The 21192-nt window shown below is 42.7% G+C and overlaps 1 protein-coding gene and 1 non-coding gene across 2 annotated transcripts in view; one reads left to right on the plus strand and one right to left on the minus strand.

Annotated features, from left to right (window-relative positions):
• ADAM19 (ADAM metallopeptidase domain 19) overlaps positions 1-21192 on the plus strand; it is a 93048-nt gene that overhangs the window by 8935 nt on the left and 62921 nt on the right. The gene's annotated exons all lie outside the window — the stretch shown is intronic.
• Positions 17073-17179, minus strand: LOC120864975. Its single transcript, XR_005721302.1, has one exon. It is a non-coding gene; the product is annotated as a U6 spliceosomal RNA (small nuclear RNA).

Below are 21192 nucleotides of genomic sequence, written 5' to 3' on the forward strand. Positions count from 1 at the left end.
CTGAGAGCATTTTTGCAAAGCCTGCACTTCCACCATCTCTTGACTTGCTGTGAAGTTACTGGACTGTTTACCGTCTTCCTTGAATTTCCTCAAGCTGGGGAAATTTCTGGGGCCTCTTAGGGTTCACTGTCTGTGTGTGAGAGACAGAGAGACATGAAGGAAGGGATGGGCTGGAGGACTTGGGCAGCTGTCTTACTCGCTCCAGCACAGCTCATGGCAGGAAGTGAAGGAGATGAGAGGAAAGCAGCAGAGAGGAGAGAGGCGAGGTGGGGTGCTTGGGGATTTGACGCTCACACCCTGATTGCTCCTTCTCTTCTGGCTCAGCTACATCTGAACTTCTGCCAATACGGGCATGGGCAGCAGTCTCCTGGCTTCAACGGCCTGGTTCTTCCATATCCCCAACCTCATTTGTCTTGGGTGGCTGCCTTGCTCAGAAATATTTCCACATTGATTTGCTGTCAAGCACAGTTGTATCTTGATTGATGTTATTGAGCAGGTAAATAGACATAAGGCACGGTTGCATGTGTTGCCCATTCTTTGACCAATCCCAGTCTGTTTTGGGCACTGGAGAGCTTTCCTTACTTGGCCAGGGCCCTCTGAAGGCTTCTGCTGTCTCCTCATCAACAATCCTACTTACATTCTGCCACACAGACCTTGCAGATAAGGCTGCATGGCTCAGTGAACTGCCTGTCTCCTCTTGGCAGCCTGTGGAGTCTCCTGGAAGCAGATGAGTAATCACACACATCACTGCCAAGAAAGGGATAGATAGGGACCTTCCCATATCCAGAAGGATGGGAATGACTGCTCAGCTTGGGTGGAAAGCAAGAATATAAATTATTCCAAATTTGGGCTTTTTGGACACTTGCAGAGGAGGATGAGTGGTGTTGGAAGTGCATTATAAGCATGACTTCAGCAGTGTGTGCAGTCCTCATCCATGTCTTTCCTCTGCCTCCAGGATGTGGTGGCCTTTAGGAAGCCAGAAAAATGAGCATCTCAGTCATTTTTGCAGCTTTCCTCCTTGGAGTGAGAGCAGTCCTTTCCTTGTGCCTTCCTCCTGAAGTGAAACCGGCCCAGGAATCTGTTCTTTCTGTTCCATTTCCCTGGAATAGACCTGGCTGGCTGTGTCTGCCAAGAGCATAGGCCCTGTCTGCCTGGGGTTTCTCCTTGCGTTGTCTTCCTCTGGTCTTGCAGGGGAGTCTCAGAGGGTGTGTTCTTAGTCTCTCTCAGGGCCTGTTTCAGTTTCTTACAGTCCCAGCCCTCTAGCTCTAAACTAAAGATATCCTATTGCTACCTCCATCTCAGCTGTCCTCTCTTGCCTCCATTTAGAGTATCTGACTCCTCAGCTTCCTCTGGGCTGCCCATGTGATGGGGTTGGTGTCATGGACAAACTCTTGGGAGTTGGATTGGCCAGGCAAGGATCCCGGGACTCATCCTTCCCTCATATTTTATAATCTTTACAAGAGCTCATAGAAAGTTAGGGCACAAAGATGCCTTGGGAAACACTGAGTGCGGTAGTATGCGTGGAAGCAGAAACTTCAGCTCAGAGAAGGAAAGGAGCTTGTCTAAGGCCACACAGCAAGTAAATGGGAGAGATGAGATGAGGATCGTTTGTGTCACAGAAACCCAGATTCGACTCACTAGCTGATTAACCTGGGGACACATTGCTGGGTCTTTTGGAGTCTCAGTGTCCTTAACTTATAAAATGAGGATAGTAACACCTGCCTCATAAGCATGGCTATGAGGGCTAAATGCAGTGATGTACACAGAGTGCTTACAGAGCACACGGTAAATAATTGACTACTATTGTGATTTTTTTTTTTTTACCATCCCATTCTGAGGTTCCAGAGGAGAGCCCGGAAATGTGGTTCAGTTGTCTGCTGCCGGGAGCAGCTCTCTTGTTTCCCAGTGATCAGCAGTGGGCTGGATATGGTTCCTGGCCTCCTCCAATTGGCAGAAGGCAGGAGATCTGACAAAAATGGAAGCAGCAGAGCCAAGCAATATGACCTCACCAGGTATCCCTAGGGACGCTTCCTGCTATTTTCGTCTAAACTGGGCTTTTGTTTTTGGACATGTGTTAGCAAGCGGAACTCCAACTGCACACGACTTCCTAGTGTGTTTACTTCCCAAAGCCTTTTCATTCATGGTGCGTGTGAGCCTGGATTCAAAACAGCTTGGGGGGTGGGGAGGGGCTTAGAGGAGGTGCTGCTTTTCTGATTTTCAAACCTTATTAAAAAAATGGTAAACTTTTTATCATCCTGTGATATTTGAGGGGAAACTAGGCCCTGTGCTAAGGGATCCTCATGCTCTGATTCTTAATATCCTCAACTGATTCATTCATCTTCCCATCTCGGATACATCTATAGCATTCTAGGCACCAGAGCAGGTAGTGCAGATCCAGCTGTGGATAAAATAGTTCTGCCTTCTTGGAGCTTGTATTCCAGTAGGGGTGAGCAATAAATAAACAAGCAAATGATGACAACTGCTATGGAGGAAACAAAGAAGCATTAGGGCTCCGAAGAGGGAGGGAGGTGCTGTTTGGAATGGCAGCCAGAGCCAACCTTGGTGGTGAATTGATACTTGAGTCCAGACCTGAAGGAGGTGAGGAAGTGAGCCACATGAACAGCAGGGAGATGACAGTTCCAAGGAGCAGGAACAGCCACCGAGTTCAAAAACGCTACTAGACTATGAAGCTTTCCCTTCCCTCGGCTGACCCCCAACCACATTCCCCCACGTGTTAGATTCTCAGGCCTCCCAGGAGCGGTGGACAAGGACTCCTGGAACTGTGAGGGCAGGGAGAGGACATTTCTCATTTCTTTCTCATCATCCCGAGGTGTCTGGCCTTCTCTCATTTAATCAAAGCCCAAGCACTAATGCGTGGCCCAAAATAGCAGTGAGCCAGCCTTTAATGGAATTCACATGTGGAGAGGTTGCCAACAGTGGTGAGGCTGCAGGAGTGTGGGGCTTGGTTGGGCCAGGAGCGAGGGCATAGCAGATGGGTCTTCAGCTCAGGCCGCAGACACCCCAAGGTGCCTTAGTTCCATAGCATGGCCGGCGGCAGCCTTTTTCCACTGTGAGGCAGCTCAGGATAAACGGCTGACATTCCCATGGAGGATACACACCCTTTCCCCTACTGATTGCAGGTGGAAGAGAGTGACATCACAAGGATATCTGAATGTGGCTTCCATGTGGGATCCTGACCCTGCCACTTACTAACTGTATGTCCTTTTCAAGCCTCAGTTTCCTTTTCTGGGATATAATATACCTGAGTTCCACACTTAGAGCCATGGGGAGGATGAAATGAGATGGCGCCTGTCAGAGGGTCAGCATAGTGCCTGACTTGTACTCTGTATACCCTGTAGGAGGCAGCTGCTATCTTTTTCTTGCTTCTGGTTTTTTAATTGCAAAAGCAATGCATACTCATTGTAAAACTTGTAGCATTACCAAAGTATAATGAGTAAAAGAATGAAAGCCTCCTGCCCATAGGGAGAATCCACTGTGAACGATTGGTGGGCCCACCATGGACCCATTCTCTGTGTGTGAGAGCATGCACATAGATACTCGTAGGCACATCACACAGAAGCACAGCCAGGCTGCTACTTTTGTGATGACACAAGAGCAGAAATGAGACTATACTGTACATGTTGCTCCACACTTATTTTTATAGACTCAACTGAAGAGATGAAGGTAGTTTTCTGCTCTAATAAAATATATGTTCCTTTTTGTTGTTCAGTTGCTCAGTCATGTCCAACTCTGTGACCCCGTGGACTGCAGCACTCCAGGCTTCCTGTCCTTCACAGTCTCCCATGGTTTGCTCAAACTCATGTCCATTGAGTCAGTGATGCCATCCAACTGTCTCATCCTCTGTTGCCCCCTTCTCCTCCTGCCCTCGATCTTTCTCAGCATCATTGTCTTTTCCAGTGAGTCGGCTCTTTGCATCAGATGGCCAAAGTATTGGAGCTTCAATTTCAGCATATGTTCCTTAGTTTTATATTTATTCACATCTGTACTGATCATTTGCAAATGTTGGTGCATAGTTGTGGTTAACAGAGCCTGACTTGTGACTGGGACTCTGGTACAGTGGAGAGAGTACTGAGCTCAGAGACAGGTGATGTGGAATTGGTCAACAAGCCAGTTGGCCCTGCTGGGCTTCCACTTTCTCATCTGTTGCATGGGGGGTTTGTCCCAGTTAGGCTCTAAGAGCCTTTCCTGCATTACCTATTTAAGGGACACCACGTAGGTGGAAAATGAAAAAGAAGTCCCTGCCTCAGGGCATTTGCTCCCCAGTTCTGGAGACATTCCTGGAAAAAGGGGGCAGTGGGATAAAGGCAAATGCCCCCAAAACCACAGAAGCTGAGGATGAACTTCTAGCTCAGGACCCATTGTTTAAGCAACATAAACACAAGGAGGAAAATTACAGGGAAGAAATTACAGGCTGCTATTTTCATAACCCACAATTTTGAGGCATAAATCCATAATATTTGTCTTCCATGTAATTTCCCCCAGACACTGAGGACTGCCTCATCAATCCAGAAACCATACTGGACAACAACTTGTTTGCTGATATCAAATGGAGTCTTTCTTCACTGTAGGCATCTGGACATCTGGATGCCTTCAGGAAGATGCAGGCCCTGACTCTCTCCCTTCTCACTTTTTCCCCAAAGGAGGGCACACTGAACTGTTGAACCTGCTTGCAGGATGCTCACTGACTATGTTACCACATTACAAGGTCACCTTCAAAAGCAAATGAGCAGCCCAGCCAGTGGGCGCTGTGCCCAGAGGACCTTCGGCCACCTACTTCTCTCTGCTCATCTCTTAAACGCGTTCTGGAACTGTCATCTCTTCATTAGACTTCCTCCCTTGAGTCTAAATGATGCTAAGATTTAGGTTTTTGCTTGGGAAAGGGAGAGATATCCCTTGGTCTCACCACAGCCCTGTTAGCAAAAGAGAAACAGAGTTTGTATCGTCTGGCTAATAAGACTGGATATTTGTTTTCTTTTGTGTGTATATCTACCTCTAGACCTCAGGGGGAATAGTAATTGTTAAGGCAAAATTTAGGTATTTGGAGGTTTACTGGTTATTGTACCTACCACTACTTCTGACTTTCATCTCTCCTCGTATCTCTAACTTCTTTTCAGTCCCTTGGAGATATCTTAGGGATGGAGACTTTTTGTTATCCTGGAAATCAAGCTGCAGCCTGGAGAATGAATAGTTGTTCACTGCTAATGGAGTGATCCAGCTCCTTGAATCTTTTTCTTCAACCCTTTTTGAGTTGTATATAATACTGGAGAACCCAAGAAGGGGAGAAAGGCAGAAGAGGAGTTTTCTCAGCAGTAGATTGGGTGGGTTAGTCACCACTGCTTACCGTTGCACTTCTCTTCCAAGGAGGCCTGGTGGTAATATTAATACATAGTTGATCTGGAGCAAAACTCTGCATACCACCCAGACCACGGACCTCTTCCTGGCTCCCTGCTTCCTTGTGGGTGAGGAATAGACTTTAACATCTTATCTAGGATAAAGGACAGCTCTCTTTGACCCTCTCTTGTCAGGAGCTTCATTTATTGTTGGCAGAATTCAATTTCCTGGATCAAAGAGAAGCTTAAGAAAGGCTTAGGCATATCCCAGCACTCTTGGTAAACCATGCTTCACTGAAGTGCATTTAAATGAGTCACAGACATATGGCTTACATTTCACTTAAAATACACATGGCTTAAGAAATTGGAGGATATCGTTCTTTAACCAAGTATTTGGCAGATCCAAAGTATTCAAAATGTTTTTCCAAACTCAGCACACAGCTGGGCTCCCCATTCCCTGCAGCTGAGATCCTATAACTCCGTTAGACCAGCGCTGAGGAAACCGTTGGATAGATGGGTGGGGACATCAGAATTTGCAGAAAGCTGCCTCCAAGTGGCTGAAATTTTTTTCAAATATATATATATTTTTGAAGTACCAGGAGCTGGAATTAACCCTGCTGCATTGACTCTGAGGCAGTGAATGCATAAGTGGATTTAAATTCTAAGTGCTAGGTTAGGCACCTTGCCCCAGAGAGACCACATAGTCCTGTCTGAAATGCAGCTTCCAATTGTAGCTTTGTAGATAGAGATTGATCTCACGATTCCCATGTTGCCCAGAACCCCTGGAGTTGCAGACTGGATTGCCAGCCAATGTGATGTGGTCTTTCTACAAGCTAAATTCTCAGCCCCACCCCTGCTTAAGCAGGGGCTCCATTATTTCTGAATCATTAGAAACATGATACTGCTTTCTTAGGGTCCACTGTGTAAACTCAGTCTCAGTAACTGGAAATGGTGATCTGCATGGATGCAGCTAGACAGTAGCTGGAAGGGAGTATCAGGCAGCATCCACATCTGTAATAACCTAGATGTGTTGATTTTTTTTTTAATTTTTAACTGGAGGATAATTACTTTATAATATTGTGTTGCTTTCTGCCATACATCAAAATGAATCAGCCATAGGTATACATACATCCCCTCCTTCTTGAGCCTTCCTCCCACCTCCCACAGATGTGTTGATTCTGAAGGCTGTGAGAATGTAAGGCGAAATGCCTAATCCATAGTAGGATAGGCTTGGGTTTTGGTGCTGGAAGGACCCAAATTCAGTCCCAGGCACTGACACTCCTGGTTAGGTGGCCTTCAGCAAGTCACTTGTCTTCCGAATGTTGTTTCTTCTTCGGTAGGCACCATAATGATCACTCACTAGCATTAACTGAGGGCCAGGCACTGTGCAAAGGCACTTCACGTACCATCTTATTTAATCCTCGTGGCAACCCTCTTGAGAAGGTATGAGTATTATTCACATTTTATAAATGGGGAGACTCTCAGGCAAGAGCCAGGAGTCAAACTCAGGTTCATTTGCTTCTTACTATACTTTACCTCCACATAGAAAATGAAAATAACTTCACTGTGGGTAAGGTAGGCTGAGAAATGTTCCCTACCCCTTAAAAGACCCACATTCTAATTCCTGGAACATGAGACTATACTGCCTTATGTGGCAAAAAATAATCTTTGTAAGTGTGACTTAATGAAGGATTTTGAGAAGAGATGATTCTGGATTTTCTGGGTGGGCTGTAAATTCAGTCACTAGTATTTGTAAGAGGAAGGCAGAGGGAGATTTGCTCACAGATGGAAGAGAAGGCACTGTGACCACCGAGAGGGCAGTGATGCAGCCACAAGCCAGGGAATACGGGCAGCCACTGGAGGGTGGGGAAGGCCAGGAGTGAAACCTCTCAGACTGAGTGCAGCTTTGCTAACACCTTGACTTTGTGTTCTTGACCTCCAGCACCCTGAAAGAATAACTTTCTGTTGTTTAAAAACAATTTTTTTTCTGGTTTCTTTTTCATCTTTTTTTTTCCCTTTTCTTTTTTTGGCTGGGGCAAGTGGGATCTGAGTTCCCTGACCAGGGATGGAAAGTGTGCTCCCTGCAGTGGAAGCATGGAGTCTTAACCACTGGACCACCGGGGGAGTCGCTAACTTTCTATTGTCTCAAGCCACCCAGTTTCTGGTAATTTGTCACACACTGGGCACAGGAAACAAATCCACTATGTTTGTCAGCCTTAGGGATAATTTATTACGATGTGCTTAGTATCATTATGGTGCATAAGTAAGCTGGTTTTCAGTACATGTTAACTTTCATTAATGTAAAATCATGAACAGATGTTTTCTAAAGTGTCTTGGTGATGCAAACCATTGCATATGGCCCCTGTGAGTGTTTTCAAGTAAGAGTGACAAGAGAAAAACACGTTGAGACATAGCATGTGTGGTTACAGTTTGTCAGCATTTCCTGAGTTCTGGGTCATGTTGTATGATGCAGTTTGCCTTCAGGCAGCTTCTGGCTGAGGAATGATCATCAGAAAGGGATAATGATCTCGTCAATCATGGTAACAGTTACAAAGTAGGCGATGCCTTTATAGCAGGCTCTGTTGTGCAGTCTCTACATAGTTCAACTAATTGAATCATCACAGCAACCCTGTGGGTTGTCATTACCTGTGTTAGTCCTGTTTGGCAGGTGGAGACCTGAGGCATGCGGCAGCCCGACTTGGTCATAGTTACTTTGGTCGGAAGGGTGGAGCTAGAGCTCTTTGACTCCAAGCCCAGGCTCTTAGCTGTGGCCTCAGATTGCCTCATGGATGCCCTGTCCTTACTCAGTATGCTCTTCAATGAACACTTGGTGTTCTCTGATATTCTGCCTGCCTTCTTCCCTTTCCTTCTGCCTTCCCTAGTTGGAAATGGATTTCAGTGGATTGTAATGATGTAACCTCAGCATGTTAGATTCAGAGCCTGGCTCCTTGTACCTACTGGAGGTGTAAGCTTTGGCAAGTTGCTTTACCTTTGCAAGTCTCAGTTTCCTCATCCACATGATGGGGCCAATAATAGTGGCCACCTGACCTGCCTCTTGAGAAACCTATATGCAGGTTAGGAAGCAACAGTTAGAACTGGACATGGAACAACAGACTGGTTCCAAATAGGAAAAGGAGTATGTCAAGGCTGTATATTGTCACCCTGCTTATTTAACTTCTATGCAGAGTACATCATGAGAAACTCTGGGCTGGAAGAAGCACAAGCTGGAATCAAGATTGGCGGGAGAAATATCAATAACCTCAGATATGCAGATGACACCACCCTTATGGCAGAAAGTGAAGAGGAACTAAAAAGCCTCTTGATGAGAGTGAAAGAGGAGAGTGAAAAAGTTGGCTTAAAGCTCAACATTCAGAAAACGAAGATCATGGCATCTGGTCCCATCACTTCATGGGAAATAGATGGGGAAACAGTGGAAACAGTGTCAGACTTCATTTTTTTGGGCTCCAAAATCACTGCAGATGGTGATTGCTGCCATGAAATTAAAAGACGCTTACTCCTTGGAAGAAAAGTTATGACCAACCTAGATAGCATATTCAAAAGCAGAGACATTACTTTGCCGACTAAGGTCCATCTAGTCAAGGCTATGGTTTTTCCAGTGGTCATGTATGGATGTGAGAGTTGGACTGTGAAGAAAACTGAGCGCCGAAGAATTGATGCTTTTGAACTGTGGTGTTGGAGAAGACTCTTGAGAGTCCCTCGGACTGCAAGGAGATCCAACCAGTCCATTCTGGAGGAGATCAGCCCTGGGACTTCTTTGGAAGGAATGATGCTGAAGCTGAAACTCTAGTACTTTGGCCACCTCATGCGAAGAGTTGACTCATTGGAAAAGACTCTGATGCTGGGAGGGATTGGGGGCAGGAGGAGAAGGGGACGACCGAGGATGAGATGGCTGGATGGCATCACGGACTCGATGGATGTGAGTCTGAGTGAACTCTGGGAGTTGGTGATGGACAGGGAGGCCTGGCGTGCTGCGATTCATGGGGTCGCAGAGTTGGACATGACTGAGCGACTGAACTGAACTGAACTGAACTGTCAGATGTTGTGTGTTATTAGATAATGCAATGCTCTTCGAGGACTTACTCTGTGCCTGGTGCACAGTGAGAGCCCAAGAGTCGCTATTATTTGTATTTTGCAGAATGGGAAAATCATTTAAGAATGTAGTAAGAGGGAATTCCCCTGAGGTGGTTTCCAAATGTAATTAGGAAGAAGACCTTAAAGTCCATTGCCCTTGGGAGGAAACTCACTTCTGTTCCCCTGCTGTGCCCAGTTTGACCTAACTGTATCTCCAGAATACAGCTTTGCAGGGCTGTCCAGTCGGCCAAACTGTACCTCTTGTCTCTGCTTGCAGAATCCGTGCCCTCCCTAGGCGAGGCTCTGAACTGTCTGATAAGCAGGTAGAATTTGTTCACCATTTCCGGCTCTATCTCCTTCCAGGGACCTGCAGCCAGGACTGCCTGTGTAGCCAGGAAGGATGTCCATGGTTTTCTTTTGTCTCAAGCTTATTTCTCCTGGCAGCCCTTCAGCAAGAGCACAGGGTGAAATGAATGGAAGGAAGCTGTCAACTGCCCTGTTGGCCTTAGATGGACCTTTGTCAGAGCAAAGGGAAGCTGTGTACTTGGAGGAAGTCGGGGGTTGATTCTTGAGTTTGAGGAACCCTTGACTATCATCTGTTTACCTTAAGATAACAATGATAGCTGGCATCCAATGAGTGAACATTTACTGTGAGCATACTATTTTACATAGTTTTTTTTTAACCCTGTATATATTTCCATGTAAATTTATCCAAATGGGGTCATGCTGCTGCTGCTAAGTCGCTTCAGTCGTGTCCAACTCTGTGTGAATGGGGTCATACTATAGCCTAAATTTTATTATCTATTTTTAAAAAAATTTTTGAAATACAGCATGAGAATCATCAATTCTTTTTTAAAAAATTACAGAAGAAATTTTTGGAGTGTTTGAAACATTGATAATAAAATTCTAGAAAAAATTACACAAGTAATAAAGTTTTGGGCTTCCCAAGTGGCTTAGTACTGTCTACCAATGCTGGAGACTCTGGTTTGATCCCTGGGTCGGGAAGATCCCCTGGAGAAGGAAATGGCAACCCACTCCAGGATTCTTGCCTGGGAAATCCCATGGACAGAGGAGCCTGGCAGGCTACAGTCCATGGGGTCACCAAAGAGCTGGAAGCGACTTAGTGACTGAACAACAAAATAAGGTTTTAAAATAAATGAGATTATACTTTATGTACCATTCTGTAATTTGCTTTTTAATTATTTGGCTTCAATACTCTTCCACATTAGCTTATTTATAGACCTATTTCATTCTTCTTAATGATGACAGAGGATTCCACTGAATGGTTTCTCGCTGTTACAAGTAATGCTGCAATAATTGTCTTATGCATAATCTTTAAACATATTTGCAATGGCACCCCACTTCAGTACTCTTGCCTGGAAAATCCCATGGTCCAAGGAGCCTGGAAGGCTGCAGTCCATAGGGTCGCTGAGGGTCGGACACGACTGAGCGACTTCACTTTCACTTTTCACTTTCATGCACTGGAGAAGGAAATGGCAACCCACTCTAGTGTTCTTGCCTGGAGAATCCCAGGGACTGGGGAGCCTGGTGGGCTGCCGTCTATGGGGTCACACAGAGTCAGACACGACTGAAGTGACTTAGCAGCAGCAGCAGCAAGTATTAGTGTAGGATTAATACCTCGCAGTAGAATTGCAAGGTCATATAGCATATATGTCTAACATGTTTTAACTTTTGACTAATTGTACTTCCCATTCCACAGATTCCTCCTCAAAGGCTATACCACAGTTTGGGAATATATTATGGATATATTTCTATGTAAGTTTATGGGATCATTTTTAATGTCTGTATGATAGTACATTGTATGTGTATGCCATAACTAACTTAAAATTTCTTAGAATGATTTTGGGTAAACTCTGGGAGTTGGTGATGGACAGGGAGGCCTGGCATGCTGCAGTCCATGGGGTCGCAAAGAGTCGGACATGACTGAGCGACTAAACTGAATTGAACTGATTGATGATGAAAAATTATCAAATGCACACAGAAGTAGAGAGAATGATATAATGAATCCCCATAAACCCATCATTCAGATTCAGTAAAAATCAAGATGCCATGATTAATATAATCACCCATTTTGATGGGTATTCAAGCAATTTTTTTTCTTTTATTTCCCCCCCTCCCTCTGCCATTTTTACAAATAGTGCTAGAGTGGACACCTTCATGTTCTTTGAGAGGCACTTCTGGAGGATCACTTCCTAGATGTGAACCATTGGGTCACAGGGAATTTACACAGAACATGTAGATAGATAAAGGCACTTTGCTTTTGGCTTCTGTGTAAGTTAAACCCATTGCCTGTGTTGAGAGAAGTTGTTTCACATGCTGTCACTAACTGGTTAGTTGCTGAGCTTGGGCAGTTGCTTTAAATCCAAACTTTTTTTTTTTTTTTTTTAACCAGCTTTATTGAAATTTACCTTACATACCACATAGTTGATCTGGTTAAATAAGTATGCCATTCAGTGTGTGTTAGTATATTTACAGAGTTGTGCAGCCATCATTATATTCTAATTTCTGAACATTTTCATAACTCTAAAAAGAAGTGATTAGCAGTGTTACAGGTTGAATGTGTTCCCCCAAAGTCATATGTCAGAGTCCTAACCCCTTGAACATCAGTGTCCTTATTTGGAGATAGAGTCATCGTGGATGTAATTAGTTGGGATGAGGTCATCCTGGAATAGCACCTAATCCAGTATGACTGGTGTCCATATAAATAGGGGAAATTTGGACACAGACGTGCAGAGGGAGAATGCCATGTGAAGACTAGAGTGAAGTTATGTGGCCACAAGCCAAGGAAATACTAGAAGCTAGGAGAGAGGCCTGGAACAGATCCTTCCCCAGTATCTTCAAAGGAGCATGGCCCTGCCAGTGCCTTAATCTTATGTTTAACTTTTTAGAACTGTGACATGATAAATTTCTATTTTTTAAATCTCTAAGTCTGTGGTACTTTGTTAAAGCAGCCTTAGCAAACGAATGTAAGCAGTTACTCCCCACGTTTCCCCAATGCCATCAGCTCTAGGCAACCACTAATCTGCTGTCACTATAGATTTGCTTACTCTGGATATTTCATATTAATGAGATTATCCAGTATTGTCTTTGTGTGTGTGTGTGTGACTGGCTTCTTTCACTGTGTAATGTTTTTGAGTTTTTTCCATGATGTATAGCATGCATCTGTATTGCATTCCTTTTTATTGCTTTATAGTATTCCATTGTATGAATGTACTACACTGTGCTTATCCATTCATCAGTTGATGGATCTCCTGCCTTTTAAGCCAGAGCTTATTTGACTCCACTCTACAAGTTTGATTTCAGCAAATTAAAAAAAAAAAAAATTGAAATACAGTTGGTTTATAGTGTGTTAACAGCTTTTGTACTGTAAAGTGATCCTGTTATATATATATTCTATTAATATTCTTTTTATTATGGTTTATCAGAGGATATTGAATACAGTTCTCTGTATTATACAGTAGGACTTTGTTGTTTATCCATTCTATATATAATAATTCACTACTGCTAACCCCAACCTCCCATTCCATCCTTCCGCCAATCCCCTCTCCTTTGGCAACCATAACTTTGTTCTTTATGTCTACAGTTTTGTTTCTGTTTCATAGATAGATCATTTGTGTTGTATTTTAGATTCCACATATAAGTGATATCATATGGTATTTGTCTTTCTTAGTTCACTAGTATGATAATCTCTAGTGGTACTCATGTAGATGCAAATGACTTTATTTTGTTCTTTTTTATAGTTGAGTAGTATTCTATTGTGTATGTATATATACCACATCTTTTTTTCATGTTGTTAACACTTATTGACATACACAGTTCTTTTTAAAATGAATCTTTTAATTTTTTTTACAGTATACCTTGTTGGTTATATATTTTAAATATAGCAGTGTGTACTACATCTTCTTTATCCATTCATCTATTAATGGACATTAGGTGTTTCCATGTCTTGGCTGCTGTGTATCTTTCTGAATTATAGTTTTGTCTGGATCTGTATCCAGGAGTGGGATTGTTGGATCATATGATAATTGTATTTTTAGTTTTCTGAGAAACTTCCATACTATTTTTCATGGTGACTGTACCAACCTTCATTTCCACCAACAGTGTAGCAGGGTTCCCTTTTCTCCATGTTTTTTGTAGGCTTTTTAATAATGGCCATTCCGACTGGTGTGAGATGGTACCTCATTGTAATTTTGATTTTCATTTCTGTAATAATTAGTGATGTTGAGCATCTTATCATGTGCTTTTGGTCATCTGTATGTCGTCTTTGGAGAAAAGTCTGTTTCGGTCTTCTGCCTACTTTTGAATTGGGTCGTTTGTTTTTTTGTTGTTGAGTTGTATGAGCTGTTTGAATATTTTGGAAATTAAGCCCTTGTCCATCACTTCGGTGGCAAATACATTCTTCTATTCTGTAGGTTATCTTTTTATTTTGTTTGTGATTTCCTTTGCTGTGCAAAAGCTTATAAGTTTGATTGGGTCCCATTTGTTTGTTTATTTATTTATTTTTTAATTTTAATTTTTACTTTATTTTACTTTACAATACTGTATTGGTTTTGCCATACATTGACATGAATCCACCATGGGTGTACATGAGTTCCCAAACATGAACCCCTGTCCCACCTCCCACCCCATATCATCTCTCTGGATCATCTCCGTGCACCAGCCCCAAGCATCCTATATCCTGCATCAAACATAGACTGGCGATTCGTTTCTTACATGATAGTATACATGTTCCAATGCCATTCTCCCAAATCATCCCACCCTCTGCCTCTCCCTCAGAGTCCAAAGGTCTGCTCTACACATCTGTGTCTCTTTTGCTGTCTCGCATACATGGTCATCATTACCATCTTTCTAAATTCCATATATATGTGTTAGTATACTGTATTGGTGTTTTTCTTTCTGGCTTACTTCACTCTGTATAATAGGCTCCAGTTTCATCCATCTCATTAGAACTGATTCAAATGTATTCTTTTTAATGGCTGAGTAATACTCCATTGTGTATATGTACCACAGCTTTCTTATCTATTCATCTGCTGATGGACATCTAGGTTGTTTCCATGTCCTGGCTATTATAAACAGTGCTGCAATGAACATTGGGGTACATGTGTCTCTTTCTATTCTGGTTTCCTCAGTGTGTATGCCCAGCAGTGGGATTGCTGGGTCATAAGGCAGTTCTATTTGCAATTTTTTAAGGAATCTGCCCACTGTTCTCCATAGTGGCTGTACTAGTTTCCATTCCCACCAACAGTGCAAGAGCGTTCCCTTTTCTCCACATCTTCTCCAGCATTTATTGCTTGCAGACTTTTGGACCACAGCCATTCTGACTGGTGTGAAGTGGTACCTCATTGTGGTCTTGATTTGCATTTCTCTAATAATGAGTGATGTTGAGCATCTTTTCATGTGTTTGTTAGCCATCTGTATGTCTTCTCTGGAGAAATGTCTATTTAGTTCTTTGGCCTGTTTTTTGATTGGGTCGTTTATTTTTCTGGAATTGAGCTGCATAAGTTGCTTGTATATTTTTGAGATTAGTTGTTTGTCAGTTGCTTCATTTGCTATTATTTTCTCCCATTCGGAAGGCTGTCTTTTCACCTTGCTTATATTTTCCTTTGTTGTGCAGAAGCTTTTAATTTTAATTAGATCCCATTTGTTTATTTTTGCTTTTATTTCCAGAATTCTGGGGGGTGGATCATAGAGGATCCTGCTGTGATTTATGTCAGAGAATGTTTTGCCTATGTTCTCCTCTAGGAGTTTTATAGTTTCTGGTGTTACGTTTAGATCTTTAATCCATTTTGAGTTTATTTTTGTGTGTGGTGTTAGAAAGTGATCTAGTTTCATTCTTTTACAAGTGGTTGACCAGTTTTCCCAGCACCACTTGTTAAAGAGATTGTCTTTACTCCATTGTATATTCTTGCCTCCTTTGTCAAAGATAAAGTGTCCATATGTGTGTGGATTTATCTCTGGGCTTTCTATTTTGTTCCATTGATTTATATTTCTGTCTTTGCGCCAGTACCATACTGTCTTGATGACTGTGGCTTTGTAGTAGAGCCTGAAGTCAGGCAAGTTGATTCCTCCAGTTCCATTCTTCTTTCTCAAGATTGCTTTGGCTATTCGAGGTTTTTTGTATTTCCATACAAATCTTGACATTATTTGTTCTAGTTCTGTGAAAAATACCGCTGGTAGCTTAATAGGGAGTGCATTGAATCTGTAGATTGTTTGGGTAGTATACTCATTTTCACTATATTGATTCTTCCGATCCATGAACATGGTATATTTCTCCATCTGTTAGTGTCCTCTTTGATTTCTTTCATCAGTGTTTTATAGTTTTCTATATATAGGTCTTTAGTTTCTTTAGGTAGATATATTCCTAAGTATTTTATTCTTTTCGTTGCAATGGTGAATGGAATTGTTTCCTTAATTTCTTTTTCTACTTTCTCATTATTAGTGTATAGGAATGCAAGGGATTTCTGTGTGTTGATTTTATATCCTGCAACTTTACTACATTCATTGATTAGCTCTAGTAATTTTCTGGTGGAGTCTTTAGGGTTTTCTATGTAGAGGATCATGTCATCTGCAAACAGTGAGAGTTTTACTTCTTCTTTTCCAATTTGGATTCCTTTTATTTCTTTTTCTGCTCTGATTGCTGTGGCCAAAACTTCCAGAACTATGTTGAATAGTAGCGGTGAAAGTGGGCACCCTTGTCTTGTTCCTGAGTTTAGGGGAAATGCTTTCAATTTTTCACCACTGAGGATAATGTTTGCTGTGGGTTTGTCCTATATAGCTTTTATTATGTTAAGATATGTTCCTTCTATTATTCCTGCTTTCTGGAGAGTTTTTTTTTTTAATCATAAATGGATGTTGAATTTTGTCAAAGGCCTTCTCTGCATCTATTGAGATAATCATATGGCTTTTATTTTTCAATTTGTTAATATAGTGAATTACATTGATTTGTGGATATTGAAGAATCCTTGCATCCCTGGGATAAAGCCCACTTGGTCATGGTGTATGATCTTTTTAATGTGTTGTTGGATTCTGATTGCTAGAATTTTGTTGAGGATTTTTGCATCTATGTTCATCAGTGATATTGGCCTGTAGTTTTCTTTTATTGTGGCATCTTTGTCTGGTTTTGGTATTAGGGTGATGGTGGCCTCATAGAATGAGTTTGGAAGTTTACCTTTCTCTGCAATTTTCTGGAAGAGTTTGAGTAGGATAGGTGTTAGCTCTTCTCGAAATATTTGGTAGAATTCAGCTGTGAAGCCGTCTGGACCTGGGCTTTTGTTTGCTGGAAGATTTGTGATTACAGTTTCAATTTCCGTGCTTGTGATGGGTCTGTTAAGATTTTCTATTTCTTCCTAGCTCAGTTTTGGAAAGTTGTACTTTTCTAAGAATTTGTCCATTTCTTCCACGTTGTCCATTTTATTGGCATATAATTGCTGATAGTAGTCTCTTATGATCCTTTGTATTTCTGTGTTGTCTGTTGTGATCTCTCCATTTTCATTTCTAATTTTATTGATTTGATTTTTCTCTCTTTGTTTCTTGATGAGTCTGGCTAATGGTTTGTCAATTTTATTTATCCTTTCAAAGAACCAGCTTTTGGCTTTGTTGATTTTTGCTAAAAATATGGAATGCTTCACGAATTTGCATGTCATCCTTGCGCAGGGGCCATGCTAATCTTCTCTGTATCCTTCCAATTTTAGTATATGTGCTGCCGAAGCGAGCACCCATTTGTTTATTTTTCCTTTTATTTCTATTACCTTGGGAGACTGACCTAAGAGAAGATTGGTATGATTTATGTCAGAGAATGTTTTGCTTATATTCTCTTCTAGGAGCTTATGGTGTCATGTCTTATGTTTAAGTCTTTAAGCCACTTTGAGTTTATTTTTGTGTTGGTGAGTGGATGTGTTCTAACTTCACTCATTTACATGCAGCTGTCCAAGTTCCCCAACCCCACTTGCTGAGCCTTTTTTTCCCTTGTATATTCTTACCTCCTTTGTTGAAGATTAATTGATGGTAGGTGTGTGGGTTTATTTCTGGGCTCTCTGTTCTGCTCTGTTGATCCACATATCTGTTTTTGTGCCCGTGCCACGTTGTTTTGATTACTGTATCTTGGAAGTATTGATTTCAGCAAATATTTATTGAGCACCCATGTGTAAAGTCCTGTGCTAGGTGTTCTAGGGAGTAGATGCAAAGACCATATCCTTGCCCTCCAGCTATTTACTCTCTGTGGGAGAGAATATACTCACACAGCATAATAAGAAGCTGGTTATAGATTTACTTAATAGAGTTAAAAGTAAAGTACAGAGGGAGCCATAGGAAGGAAAGAATTTCTGATTGGGGGCTAGAGAAAGCTTCCCTAAGGAGTGTTCCTTGGAGCTCTGTCTTGTGGGAGCAAGGAGGGGAGGCTTTGGATGAAGGAGGGAGGAGAGATGAGTGGAAGAATGAGAAAGGAATTCAGACTGAGAAATTAATATATAAATATTTGGTCTGGATCTAGGGGAACCAAAACTGTAGTGCTAATAAACTCTTAGGAATTCAGTATTCCAGCTATCCAAATCATTGTATTTCAGAAGAGTGGTATGTGGCAGTGGGGAAGGGGTTTCTTGCCCTTCTACATTTGGGCTACCTGAGGATTTGAGTGACTTAGAGTTCACTTTTTTTTTGGTCCTCTTATTTTTGACCTTGAGTTGGGTTCTCTCTTGCTTCTGGTAAAACCACATGGTCAGAGAGGTAGGTGTGATATTTTTAGGGAAGAGGCTTGAGGTGCAATTTAAAGCTGAGCTGTATTTCCTGCACCTCGATGAGTAGAAGCCCTTTCTTCACCCCTCTTCATTGAAGGGAAATTTGGGCTGAGCTGAGTGAAAGGAGATGGACCTGGTGGATGGAGCCTTGGCCTGAGAGGGACTGGTCCAAGGGAAATATAGCTTCTTCCACAACTCAGAGTGGGTGGATGGGGTCTCCTGAGAAGCAGGGCCTGGAGAGCAGGATGGAGATTGGCGTATGGCTATGCATTTGGATTTGGGAGATGTGCTTGAAATCCCACCTTACAGACCTAATTTTTCATCTTCAAGGATGTGCCTAGATTCTTCATCCAGACTCTCTGGAAGCTGGAGGATATCTCTGCTCTTCAGCGTTTGTGCTTAGGAAATGGAACATGATTATCTGGGGAAGAGTTCTCCTTCTCTATGGGAGGAGGAGGCCAGTTCTGAGGCCTCTGGACTGGTTCTGTCCTGAGATTTAATCTGATTTAAAGAAGGTAACCCTTACTCTTTCTCTATTTAGAACTCAGTGACATACACATACCTTTGGTTGATACCTTGAATACTGAATGAACAGGCTTTTGGGTACCCTGGAGCAAATTGCAGGTCTTGCTCAAACTCACCTGGGAGTAGTTATTGGTCAGAGAATCCCTGGTTTTACTAACAAGAGTCTCCAGTGTACTGGGTTTGAGTTATGGATTACTCATTGGGAATTCTTAACTTCCTGTCTCTCACTTTCTCTTCCTTCATTTAACAAATACTGTGCATACCAGCCATGTGGCTGGCATTGGGCTAAGTCCTGAGTGTTCCTGGAAGAGTAATGGCAAGCAAGACACTATCTGCTGTCTTGGTGCTTGCTCAGTGGAGGAGAAAGATAAGCCAATCATTATTGACCAGTGTGGGGCATGCTATGATGGGGGGAAGTAGAAAGTACTGTGGGAGCATGGGGAAGGGGAACCTACCCTGGCTCAGGGGTTGGGGAAGCCTTCGAGGAGAAGTAAAGTAAAAGGAAGAAGTAGGGTGGCGGTAGAGGGCTGGTTTATACAAGGGGGTGAGTTCCACCCAGGGCCAGTAGCAAGAACAAAGGCCTTTGTTGATGATGAAATTAAAATAGAAGGCAAGAGGAAGGAAATGGTCCAGGTGGGCAGGGGAGAGTCCTTGAAGGGCTTTGTAGCCTCATTAAAAGGGTTGGTGTGTATCTTGAGGGCAACAGGAAGCTGACAAAGATGATTTTAAAAGCCATATACTGACAGCATCCAAAGCATGTGAGAAAGATTACTTAGATGGAAGTTTGGAGGATGGATTGAAAGGGGCAAGACTGGCAATAGTAATCAGACCCATTCAAAAGCTTTTTTAGAATCTGAGGGGGAGATGATGGTGATCTAATTTAGGGAAGAGTCAAATTTAGGCAGAAGAGTCAAATTCCACAGATATTTATAGGGTGGCATCATGGAGACCGAGAGATGGCTTGAATATGAGCTGAGGAAGAGGATGGCTTCCAAGGCCAATCTGAGGTTCCTGACTTGAGAAAGTAGCAGGACAGTGGTTTGAGTCCCAGGGTTTGTCCTTAGCTGGTAGCGGAACCTTGGATAAGCCACTTCTCTTCTCATATCTTTAGTTTTCCCATTCGTTGAAGGTAACAACCCCTAGTCATCAACTTTGCCTGCTTGTGGTGGTTGGGAATCCATTGATAAAATCTATGTGGAAAGTAGCATTCTATATTCTTTCCATGACCCTAAAAGTCCTGGCAGAAGCGAAGTATGTCCTTACCCTGGTTATCTTTATAATTTGGACTCTTTGTATATAGACTTCCCCCCTTATCTACAATTCTAAGCACTTGGTCTCCCAGGAACTGATGAGGCCTCGCTGAGGACCTCCTTGTGGATTCTCAGATCGACTTTTGCTGAAAACAATGATATCATTGAGTGGGTGGAGCTGAGCCAGACTCCTCAGCCAGTTTAAGGAGAATTGGGGTCTTTATGACTTCTGTACTTATGGCTGTCTTCCAGGCCTCTCCATAGCGCCCATGTGCCCCACTGCCCCCTTTTCCTCCTCCTCTCACCCCTGAGGTTATGATTTTGCAGAAAACTGGCAGCCCCCATGTTTTCTTCTCTTGCATCAGTCTCCCTGGAGAGAGATCCAGATGGGCCACGGGGTAGAATGGCTGTATTATATCAGGCGTGGTTTCTCTTTCCAAGTCCCCCTTCCCGGGAAAGGAAGGACAAGTCATGGGAAGGGATTCCCTTGGAGGAAGACTGAAGTGCTAGAGAAAGAGGGGATCTAAGTGTTGGGAGAGATGTTAGACTCCTTGTATGATAAAAGCTCTTTATCTGGCTTTAATGCTGGATTGGGGGCTTCGGTAAGAATGCAAAGGTTAAACTGGCCTTTCATTTGTGTGATGACAGGAATATGGCTGTGGAAAAGGAGACTAGCAGTGTTGAGGATGGTGAGTCCCTGACCCCTAGGCAGCTCTTCTTCTCTCTGCTTTCCACACACCCTCACTCGTGCACAGGCACCCCTCCTCCAAAGCTGTAGGCAGCTTGTTAAGGGAAACTGGGAGTTGATTGCTGCTCTGGTTTGCAGTAGTTCTAGCAAGGAAGGAAGTTTTTGGCCAGCCCAATAGGTTGTAAAACAGAAACTTGGTTTCTAGGGACCAACTAGTAATACCTACCTTCTGTGTGGCCTGTTGGTGTTTTCAAAGTACTTTCACAGATGGCCTTGGAAAGAAAGAAAAATCAATTTCTGACTACCTGTTCAAGTTCTCAGCTGTAACAAAAGAGATTAGCAGAGAAAAACAGAAGTTTATTAAAGTGTATACATGGGAGATACCCAGAGAAAAATAAATGACAGTTGGCAGTCAGGCTTCTGTAGCATCTTCAACAAAAGACAATGAGTTTGTAGAGAAATGGTAGGAAAAAGGAAAGAGGTTTTAGGCTTCTAAAGGCAGGTAACTGTGGGAAGGTAAATATTTGGGAACT

The sequence above is a fragment of the Oryx dammah genome, unplaced genomic scaffold (genome assembly GCF_014754425.2).
Source record: "Oryx dammah isolate SB20612 unplaced genomic scaffold, SCBI_Odam_1.1 HiC_scaffold_5, whole genome shotgun sequence".
NCBI lineage: Eukaryota > Metazoa > Chordata > Mammalia > Artiodactyla > Bovidae > Oryx > Oryx dammah.